Raw genomic sequence first — 12,133 nt, 5'->3', positions numbered from 1 at the left:
GGGCATGGATTTCCCACAAGATAGCCTGATTTCTGTCATGGTTTTGTCACAAGGTTTGTTGCATAATTCTGGCCAATTCTTTCCCTTCTATATTTTCCTCTCTGCCTTGTCTGTGCAAGATCTTGAGGGCAAAGTGTAGAGTCAGTTAGGCTTGGCACTGGATGACTCTATCTCTGCCAGGGACCCCAGAGGCTGTTTAAAAAAAAAAAAAGTGCTAGTTGGAAAAGGAAATTAGTTATTTACGAGACCATGTCACAAGAAAAGAGAGGGGGGAATTTCCCTAAATTTACTGTTGCTCTCAAAATGATTCACAAGGGTGAGATGTACATTTGTGCTGATGTTAACCTTAACCCATAGGCACTGTTTAAGGCTTCAGTATAGAGTTTACAAGAAAATAGAGATTACAAGTAGTATTGCAATCTGGTGGTGGTTCATCGGTCCAAACTTTCAGAGCCACTGATTTATGTAACCAAATGTGGCCTCTTACACCAGGTTGACTGCCACCATGGCATGATTGGTGCTCGCATTAAAAATGCACTGCCCTTTGTGTTTGGGTTGTAACTGTTTGGGTTATCACTTCCTCCTTCGCCTTCGGCAGTCGTCGGTCTTGGTAGTCCCTTGGGCCTTCCTGTTCATGGGCGTTGAGTCCATGGGACTATGGTTACCTTCTTCACCTTTAGAGACAGAAAATATGGCACACTGCTGCTAAATATGTTCATGGTCACTAGTATTGCCTTACACTTTTAACTCATCATTGCTATTTAATATTTTGTGATGTGACAATCTTATGTGAAATGCGTTTGCAGCACTAATACTTACTATTTTTGGCATTGAGAGGCTATGTGACGATTTCACCTGTGATTTCCACTTGGGGGAACTACCAACAGGGGCATTTTATCTTTATTCAGTCCTTCACCAAAAGCAAAACCTGCATTTGTGGCACAATTTTAAGATTTAATTATCTGCTATAACACTCCCAGATGAAGGTACAATGACTTATTTGTAGCAGGATGGGACAAAAAAAAGACAAATTCTTCCAAAGGACTAGTTTCCTAGCAGTTTCTTTGCCAGGGCATTTCCTAGAAGGGGTAATTTCCTTCTTGATCAAGTGACATTCTCGACTGCTAAAGCACAGACATTAAATTCTTAGGTAGTTACTTTATACCACGTGAAGATCTGGTGTCTGACTGGCAATGAATGTCAAGAATCTATCTGGAAAAGATATAGCTTTTTTAGAATAAAGTGGTTTTTAAAATCCCTTCTGAAAACAGTGAGCCTGCAGAGGTTGCACACATAGTTTAAACAGAGGAGAAACAAGTGATCCCATCTGGCAGGAGGCTGAGCACACACTGTTCATCAGAACACTTTATCTACTCCAAGAGAGTGGAGTTGCACATTCTCAAGCATCTCACATCTTAAGGTCAGAAGAAGACAAATGCAATTTTTATTTTTCAGAAAGTTCTGTTGTTTTATGATCTAACCTTCTGCTTTTCCTGGCCAGCTGCACTGTTACCAGGCAGCACTTCAGTGGATGTTTCCTTCACTGTATGTAAACCTGACTCTTATCTCTTTCTTCCCTACTGCTAACTGTTGAGGCTACAATAACACTTGCAATTCATGAACACATCATGTATGTCTTGATGGCTGTAGTTGCACAGATATTCAGCGGAGATGTGCAAAGCACTACTGTAGCTGTTTCTCAAATCCAAAACAAACCTGCAAACTAACAAACAGAACAGTGAACCATAAGAAATATGGCTATTTCCTATCTGGCATGGTAATGTAATACCAAACCTCTCTCCACATAAATCTAATTTTTGCACTAGCAGAGTCTGAGAATGGTCAAAAAAAAGGAAAAAGGTGGGAGGGGTGGAAAAAGCAATCTCTGCAAGTCCTATCCCCAGGAAAGCTTGAGAAAGCAAGGTAGAAATAAAGACATAACTTGTAACAAATGGTCCGTGCATGTTCAGTGCCCTGACACCCACAGGTCTGGGAAATTGGGCAGGGCTATGTACAGGGCAGGTACTGATCAAGTTGCTCATTCCTGTCAAAGATTTCTGCTCTCCCAAAATCCTGATGGGTTTGTGAGTGCTCCTGTTATATCAGAACACTTAGATGAGCTTCTCTCAGCTGCTGTTTTCACACACAGTGTAATTAAACATCTCTTCTATTTGTGAAATGACTGTGCTAAAGAAGAAACAAGAGTGTCTTTCATAAGATCTTCATGTGATGTTGACTATCAATCCATCTGATAAAAATATTACCTTTTACATCCAGCGCTGCGGATGCAGCAGATGCTGCAAATGAAGAGCCCTCCTTGAACAGGAGTGCCCTGAAAGGGGTCACATAGTCAATCAATTACTCATGCTGGAAGGCAATCACTCCCAAGTAATCCCCACTGATGTCAGTCTACCACAGTATGAAACTTTAAAAATATATGATCAAGGGGTTGAAATCCAGCTTCTTACTGTGTATTTGAAGAGTGAAGTACCATTAAGGGGGGAATTGCTATAAAGAGAAAAGCTATAAACTAACTCATAAATACTGTTTTTTAAATTTTCTGTAAGCAAAGAAAAAAGTCCAATCCTAATAAGCACAGTAATATTAAAATTTGCTTGATAGGTATATAGAAGCCCTCAGCTTTATCTGTACCAAATGGACTATACTACGATCAATAGAAGTGCTGTGTGGATGTGGTACCAAGTTAACTTGTGAGCTGCCCCTAGCATTTGGGAAACTGATTTTGTAGACTTCACTCAGGTGGGTCCTTTCTCAGACAGGTGGTCTCACTGGAGTCAGTGTGCTGTTGGAACCTGTAGATCTGGTTTCCATGAATAATCCCCAGCACCTGTGATCACTAAGGCCAGCCTGATCTCCTCCCAGATTCATGTTAACAACTGATAAAGTACTGAGCTGCTGTAGAAGTGCAGGGTCAGGGCTGAAATATCTAACTTTGGGACTGCTCCTCTCTGTGTCTATTGGTCTTGCATCCTCCAGACTTCCAAGGTTAACAGAGTCTTGTCCTGGCCTCCTGAAGATATTTAATTGAGGCAATTTACGAACACCAAATTTTCTTCACAGGTGTAATAACATAAATCTCCTTCATGTAAAAGAGTTATTTTCAGTATCCCAATAAAGATTATTTGCATGCCTTGGCATATCCAAAGACTGGTGTGAGGCTGATACTGAGAGATGAACACAAAATCGGCTGCATATTATTGCAGCTAAATATGTATGATAACCTGGAAACATCTACCGTCTGTATTTCATTCTATTTTTGTCTTAAAACTCCCTTGATTTTAAGTCTGTGTTGACACATCACTTGTGGAGTTGTGTACTCAAGTTTGGTGCAGAAGGTCCAGAGCAGGCTGTAGGGATGGTACTGATAAATGATTCACAGTGTGGTAATGGTACTGCTGAAACAGCTACTCAGGGATGGAGATGCAAGGCTTAGCACTCTAGAAATGATGGGAGAAGTGCCTTTAATCCCAGGAGGAATTAAATTTAGCTTGGAAAGAAAATATAAGGAAATATTATAATAATATAATAAGGAAAGAGTATAATATATGTAATAATATTATACTCTATATAATAATATACAATAGAATAATATTATACTCTGTAGTATAATTATTTCTTAATAATATAAGGAAAGAGTCAATGGTACCACTGCTGAGAAAACTACCCATTGCAAGATTTATCACAGAATCGTATAGGTTGGAAAAGACCTTTAAGATTGAGTCCAGCTGTAAGCCTAACACTACCAAGACCACCACTATACCATGTCCACACTAAACAATTTGTCAGAAATTTGAGTTCATGAGAGACTGATTCATAGATAGAAAACAGAAGACAGTTTATTTTCTTTTTATATTGTTTTTGCCACCTATCTGCCTATCAGAAAGCCTGGGAACTCCAAAACTCCAGTTTGTTGAAGATCAAGAGGCAACCTTGCACTATTGTGCATGTTGCAAGGAGCTCAAAGGATTCTTGTTGTGAACTGCTCTTGTTCACATAGACTAATAAGTGGATGTTTTGTTTTTATCTGCCTTTTACGAGTAAGCCAGGAGAAAACATTGACTCTTTCAAACAGAGAGGGCATCAGAGCTGCTGCATAAGAAGTGCTGTTTAGAATTATCTCACTGGATTTTATTCATGCTTTGTTTTGTTTTAGTATTGTCATGGCTGAAGAGAGAAATGCTATATTCGGCCAGGGCCAAGTTTTCTTACAGTGTCACCTCATCAGCTACGCCCTGCTTTCCTGTGCAGTCACCAGCTAGACAGGGATGATAGCTGTAGAGCTTTCCCGAGCAGGATGAGAACATTGCTGTAATGAAGCACTTTCAAAGTCATAGTGAAGCAGTCTGTAAATTCAGCATGACCCAGCTCCACTTAATTTTCCACTGCATTAACATTGGCAGGATAGTATCTGCTTGCAGTGACTGGACGTTAACAATGTAAGTAAAGTAATTTTTTGTTTTGCTAAGAAATCTTATCCATGTTGCCATTTTTGCTGTATTCCACCATTGCAGGGAAAAAAGTGCATTCCTGAGCAATAGGGAAATCTGGTTCCCTCAGTCACACTTGAGAGGACTGTTCTGAAGTGCCAGGAGGATAGACTGGAAGAACAAAGAGGCCTTTCCTCTCTGTAACTTCTTGAAACTTTAAAGCAAAACATGTGATTCTGTACATCTAAATAGTTACATCCTGAAGTTGCTGTTGCCCTCCATTGACTATGAAGAGAGCTAAGGGGGTGAATAAATATCTAAAATTGTTTGAGAAGATGCCCCTTTTTTCTACCTGACATGAGTGATTTATTTTACAGATACATTGTCAGTCTGGGAACCAGACAAATGGGTTACTGTATAGTTCTGTAACTAACAATAATCAAAGTTGGAGGGACCTCCAGAGTTCTCTAGTACACACACACACACATGCGCTTCTGCTCAAAAGAAAACTAACTTCAAGTTAGATCAGGTTGCTCAAGGCCTTATGGCCTTTCAGTGGACTCTCTCCAGTTTATCAAGAACTCTCTTATTCTAAAGGACCCAAAACTGGATACAGTTTTGCAGATGTGGCTTCACAAGGGCCACGCAAAGTGAAATAACCACTTCCCTTGACCTGCTGACTATATTCTTGTTGATGTCCAGATTGTAGTTGGCTATCATTATGATGTTCCCCATGGGCGCATTGCTGACTCACATTCAAATAATTTAACCAATTTGTGTTTCTGAAATGTTCTCTGATCAGGGATTTGAAATCAAGTCCCATTGGTTTCTCTTTTGTCTTGGTGTACCCGTGACATTTCTGCAAGCCCTCTCTTAGGAATATTCTGCCATGAGGTAGCTCAGGTGGGAACTTGAGATAGGAAGTCAGGTGCATAACCGCAGTTGTTGGTAGTGAGCTCCAGTGGAGGAGCTCGCTTGTTCTGCTTCTTTCCTTTCTTCTAGAGTAGCTGAAAAAGCTTACAATCTCCTCCACTTCACCTATGTCTTTCAGCGATTTAAAATCCTGGGGTCCAAAATGGATGAAAGTTAAGAGACTCATTACTCCTAGTGATGTGCTTTACTTCACCAAGGAATGTTTTTTGATGCTTCATGAATTTCACCCCCAAGAAACACATACAGATATGTTTGCTTTTATGTGAAACTCTTTTCACTTCCTCTGAAACTGCTGTTTTGGGAAATGATAATGATGAAAGAACCCTTTATCTAAACTGCTTAGTGCCTCTTGGGTAATAGGGAGAACTGGGGGCTGCGTTGGCAGATACTTTTATCCTAAGAATGGAGGATGTTTGCTGTTCTGTGTGTTATTTGGTTTGTTTGTTTTGCTTTTAAAATGGGAATACCCCCAACTGCCCACTCTCCTATCACACTGCAACACTGGCAGCATCATGCCATTCCTGGGCTTAATGTACTGTATCTTTCAATGTTATGTAAATGTAATCTTGTGAGACTAAATATCTTAAAATTTCCTTTAGCAGTAGCTTGCCATCTCCAGTTTTGGAGTCCTATATTCTTTGGAAGGTAAACTTTATCAGGGAGATACAATCCACAAAATACTGTGTGGTCCTAATTCCTAGAGATAGAAGTTATTACTGGAATATCAGCTTGATAAATCAACTCAGTTCATAAACAAGCAAGATGAGGAAAGGGTGTGTTTAAGAAACTCCAAGACTGCCTTTATTTGTGCAATGTCTGTTAAATATTACAGGTATAGGTGGTACTTCTTCAAAGGAAGAGTGCCTCCAGTTTTGTGAAGACAAGGCAATTTGAGTACAAAGATATAAGAAGTGAACATTAGGCCACCCCAAAGATAACTAAGCAATATACTGTTTCATCCAAAAAGAATAAATGCATTTTCCAGCAGATAGAATTCAGTCTCTCCAAGGAGATGAAAAAATTATTCCCTGAAAAAAAGAGGTTTTTTGCACTGCCAGCTACCCTGACTAGCTTCTATCCAGCTAAATTTCAAATCAAATGAAATTGTAGGGCAACATACAGCTGGATGACAGAATGTGGAAGATTAAATTCATATCTGATACCCTGGTTATCTTTTCTTCTGCAGCTATTTCTTTTGCAAATAAGTTTCCCAGGTCTCTGTATTAGCAAAGGTGTGAAGACTAGCTCTGATGCACTTTTGAGCAACCTTGATCTTGGCTTTATTCACAAACAAATGTCTATTTTGCACACAGTTTGGCACATCATGTATCCCTTCCTCAGAAAAGCTACTGCATGTTTAATCGCCCTTTACATGAAGGGAAACAAAGGTAATCGCATGTCAGTTAGTTGAGTTGCCCAAGATGTACGTAATGCCTGTCTGCATGATGTGAGGATGTAGCTATAGCGATAATACTTTGATCTTTCTGAAGAATGGCTTACATGTATTCTTCAGTGTCATCTTTAAATAATAAACCTAGATGGTTTCAGCAAAAGAACAAAATGAAACATTGTCCTTTATTTCCAGGTTAGAGTGAAATTGATTCTCAAGTGAAGGATACAACCTGCACATTAAAACCAGTTTACAGCACAGATCAGTAAATTTAGCATACTGTGGCACTGATAACCATCAAAGCTGCTATGCTCAGAAGTTAAATGACCATCTCATTTCAGTTCTTGTGGCCAGACTGGCAACACACCAACAGCCATGGGCTGACTGTGCGCATTTTCCCCTAATTTTTGTAGCATGGAACTGAGTATTATCATGTAAGTGCTTTATAAATGATCCTGCTTAGACTGCATTGGGGTCTGTAAAGGTGATCTCAGTGCTGTTTAGTAAATAATGTTAGCTTCTACTAGAGACAGTAAAACACTGTTTAGTAAATAATGTTAGCTTCTACTAGAGACTGTAGAACACTGAGGGAAAGAACTTTCCCTCTTCAGAAAGTGAACACAAAATGTTTTTCAACTTGTTTAATGCTTTCAAGACAGGCTTAAAAGTTGCCATGACCTTTTGATGGTCCTAGATTTTCATCTTAAGGAAATAAAATTATTTAATCTCTTATTTATTTTCAAGGATTGTTCCCTGTGAATGGTGAGTGACAGTAAATCTCAATTTATCCTTCTACCCTAAAATAAGGACAGAAGAAAAAACTTGCAAATACTTGGCTATGAAGAATTTTAAGTATGTGAACAGGTAGTACATTTGTTGGCTGAGAACTCTATCTGTTATTTAATAAATAAGGAATATCACTCCAATGACTAGATACTGTCCTCTGAGACCTCAGTGTACAGATAATGCATCTTCACATATGTAACACCTGGGTCTGTAAGAGTAGGGCAGGTGGGTGTATCATGTTTATCCTTGGCCATGGTCACTGATTGAGCTGGAGGTTAGAAGAGGTAAGGGTAAAGGTACTGCATTAAAGGGTAAAGGTACTGCAGCTGATTGCATTAGCGGAGGGATGAAGGGGGGATGTGTAACAAGAACTGAACACTGATATTAGGAATTTGGAATCCCATTCCTGGATTAGTCCTTCTCCCTTTGCTTGGGTGTTGGATTTCACTAATGCCTACAGCTTAACATTGTGTCAGAAAGGTACTGTGGGCAATTCTTGAGGAAGGAGAATGACTTAGGTTTTAGAATAATTGATGACTTCTTTTGCTTTTCTGTATAATCTGAAAAAAAGAAATTGTTCCTGATATCTTACCTCTACTAATCTAAGGAATATAAGCACTAATGCACCTTGAACTTGGTCTATGTTATTACAATATTACACCTGCTGCTGCTATTGGAGTTGGGATGGGCCGGCTGCACAAACATTTGTCATGCCTTTCACTTGATCTTCTGGATGTATGGTACTTTGAGGCTCTCTAACACAAGTCAAATCATTCAATCTGAAGGGAGCAGCTCTGTTTCCTACAGAAACTAAAAAAATTCTGATTTTGACAGAATTACCTATGGCAGTTGTTTTCAGAAGCAGCGGAGAAAGTCATAAAGCTGATTGCATGATCCTTCTTTTTAAGAATTCTTACGATAAATAAAAAGAATGTGCCATCTTATCAAGCCAGGATTTTCCAAATCCCATTGCGAGCAGTTACAAAGACAAAAATCCCAACCAAACAAAAACCAATTCCTATATAAATTAATAGGATTTAATCCATACTTTGTTATTCTTATTTTTTACATCTAGCATTTCTGAAGTATTAGACTTTAGTCTCACTTTCTGCAATAAGATCTGACAGGACTGTAGCATCCTCATTTTTAACCTCAATGAAAAGGATGCATCTAGATAAAAAAATCTTAATGTGATTTGTATTTCTTATTTCATTTACTCAGAGCATTTACAATATTAGGAGGTTAGTGTCATCTATCCATCTATAAAAGCAGATGGAATTGCTATTAGGCATTTGGTGTGTCTATTAACGGATTTAATTTGATGGTATACCTCTGGGTGTAAATTAAAATTATGAAATCTTAAATTCTTAAAATCTTAATGATTATGCAAAGCCATAGTGTTGCCAGCCACCATCTGATGAGCAATAATTGCAGATCTTTGAATTTTTCAAAGTAGTCAAAAGCTGTTACATTTGTCTGAAAGTCGTAAAAGTAATGAGAGCTCAGCTCTTAAAAGCCTCAACTTTTTTTTTTAATATCAGCTGAAGCCTCTGCATTCTTAACATAATCGTGCCAAAGAAAGCCTGTGCTCAACTTTTTTTTTTTTTCAATTGGGAATTCCAAAATCATTATTCACATTTATCTTCATAAGAAAAACATATGGCAAAGACTGCCCAGACCTGCTTGCTGAAAATGATGGCAACAGACTGTGTGGGGAAGAAAGCTGATTTCTGGGTGTTAGCTTACTGCAGGAGATGCAGATCTTCAGGTGCTTTGAGCAGGGTTAGGGGAAGAGTGCCATTCCAGCCCTTGTAGAGGGCTCAGGCTTCTTGCACTCTGCATACCATATGTTTAATTAGGCTGTATGCTTAAGTAGGTGACAATCTCTATAGCAAGGCATCCAACTGACTGATAAACTCATACACTAAGCTCTGTATATAATATAGGTGCCATAACATGCAGAAGTGTATTAGATGTAGCATACCTGATATTTGTTGTTGTGTTTTTCTAACTTGCAATAATGGGGAGGGCGTGGAGAAAAAAACACTTTCAAATTGCTGAATAAAATGTACAGCACAGATAATGAAGTTCTGAGAACCTTTCACTCTATCGCTTTTTTTTTGTGACACAAGTAATGTAAGCTATTTACAAGAACTATTTTCTGCTCCAAGCTTAGGATTTATGTATTTTGCCTGTTACAATATGTAAATGCTGCAGTAAGAACCTGTTTTTTTATTCTCAAGTTGCATGCATGCGGAGCTGTGCAAATCAAATCCAGACTTCAGCTTCACAAGATGACGTCACACATGAGTAACCTTGAAAGTAGAGCTGGTATAGGTGTCTACGTACTCTGGTGTCTATCATGAAGATCCAGACTACCACATGAAATCTTGGCAAAAGCCCACACAAAATGGGTTAAGAGTGTTTTAAATTAAACCTAAAATCCTCTAATTGAAGGCAACCACTGTTAACTTCAGCTGGAAGGCTGTACTAGGATTGAAACTGAAGTTTCCTTGTGTACCCGTGCTCTGCTTCTGCTGTTGAGATGCTGACCTGTGTCCAGGCAATCCTCCCACCCCCACGGGCAGGGCAGGGGTGGTGGCCTGGGACAGGGCAACTGCATGAAATTTGTCTACAAATGGTGTCATTAAGAGAAAGAAAAGCACTGAGGAGGTGCTGCAGGGAAGGACAACGGCAATAACGTTTTCTGGGTTGCTGGTGGGTGCTGTAGGCAGAGACCCACCATAATGTGCACAGTCAATGCTGGAAGCACCATAGCAGTCAGAGGAGTGATCAGGCTAGCACTTAAAATCGGTATTTTCCTCTTAATATTTGGTGATTATATAAGGCTAGTGAGAGCTCTTCACAAACCTGGTAGGGTAATATAGTTGAAAATGGAGAATAGATGGGTCTATTTGCTATTTTATGATTTCCTTTTCCAGATGATGCCAGTGCGTGAACACAGCAGGTAATGGGCGGCCTCTTTCTCACTCCCTTCTGGCTGCAGAGCAGTCAGAGGCAATGGGACAGCTCCCAGGAAGGGGGAAGGAAGAAGCCTCCCTTCTGCAGTTTCAGCTTTCAAAAAGTGCTTATTCAGAAACAGGACTATAGATATTTGCCAAAAAATAAGTTAATTTTTGCAAAGCTTCCTGTGATGTGGAAAGCAGAGCCAGGAAAGCTGGCTAAGTGTCAGCAAATCATGCATGGCATTCAGTTGGATGCAGCACAGAGATGCTGAGGTGAAGATTGCTTTGCAGACTGACTGCACTAATATGTTTTGGAAGAGGTATGTGCAATACAAAGTGAATTTGAACCTCAAATAAGCCAAAGTTTACAGAAGTGTCTGCAACTCTGCAAATGAGCAGTGCTAAAACTTGAGAAACAGGGAATACGTTTATAGAAGTGTATAAACTGTAGAAAAAAACAGAGTGGCAATTTTTATTTACTTTTTATAAAATTGACCCCTCTATACCCGGGTTTTCTGTTCCTTACACATCCTCTGCTCCCAGTTAAACGTTGCCATCCAGGTGAACCAGTGGGTCAGTTGTGGAGCAATTATTGTGAGTACCATGGGACTTCAACTGCTCCATATATTGTTGTTATAAAACTTTAAATGGCAAATCACTGCAATGAAAAAGACTCTGTAAAAAGCCATATAATAAGCACAGCTTTCAATTATTTACCATACTACTAGAAAAATCTTTTAAAGTGTCACTGGAACTAGCTATAAAAGTTTGTGGTACTAATTTAATGATGTGATAAAATCTGTAATATATATTTTGGGTTGTAGAGGAAGAATTGAATACGGACAGATTTTGTGGAGGATTTTTTTTTAACGTCTGCTGGTCTTGGACCTGTAAATCTTGTACTGAATTATGAAAATCAGGACTTCAGCACAGCGTTAACATTTATACTTTTTTATGTGGCAAAGGCAACATAGCAGATACTGCGTTGCCGTGAATACGGAGTTATGCTTTCACTGCAAAAGAAACCTGCTGCATCTTAAGTAGAAAAATATAATCTTGAAAGTCAGAACTAGTTCCTGGGCTTGATTATCTCTACTTACATTAGAGAGAGGTTGCCGTGGGGGTGAGGCAAGCCTCCTTTTGTCCAATGACTTGGTAATGGCATTGGACTTTCATCCAATGACTCAGAACTGAGTAAACATATCGTAGTGACTACAGATTGTCTCCTCCTGTCTTCCGGACCCCATTATGACTTTCTGAGAAAGGTGGGCAGGTTGTATCTTGTAAAGTGAGAGCTACTGGTTCCAGGATCTCTTTCTACCAGTGACCCCCTAGCTAGAACCTGGGCATCATGGTCTCCTGGGTTCCCTTGGGGGTCCAAGGGATGTGGGTTTGAGGGAGCTACAAGGTACACAGAGCTCAGAAACATCTTGTAGTGCTGTTTTTGTCCTGTACAAAGGTGAGGAGGACTGAGCAATCTCACACCAGCTCTGGCCACAGACCTGGACTACGGTGGCTTTCCCAGCAGCTGGGGTTTTAGAGCTGATTTGCAGTGTGACTGTAGTGCAAGGGAGTCTCAGAGTTTCTCCCCGAATGTAGAATTCTGTGAT

The sequence above is a fragment of the Ciconia boyciana genome, chromosome 13, assembly GCF_034638445.1.
Source record: "Ciconia boyciana chromosome 13, ASM3463844v1, whole genome shotgun sequence".
Lineage (NCBI taxonomy): Eukaryota > Metazoa > Chordata > Aves > Ciconiiformes > Ciconiidae > Ciconia > Ciconia boyciana.
This window is presented reverse-complemented; position numbering follows the sequence as displayed.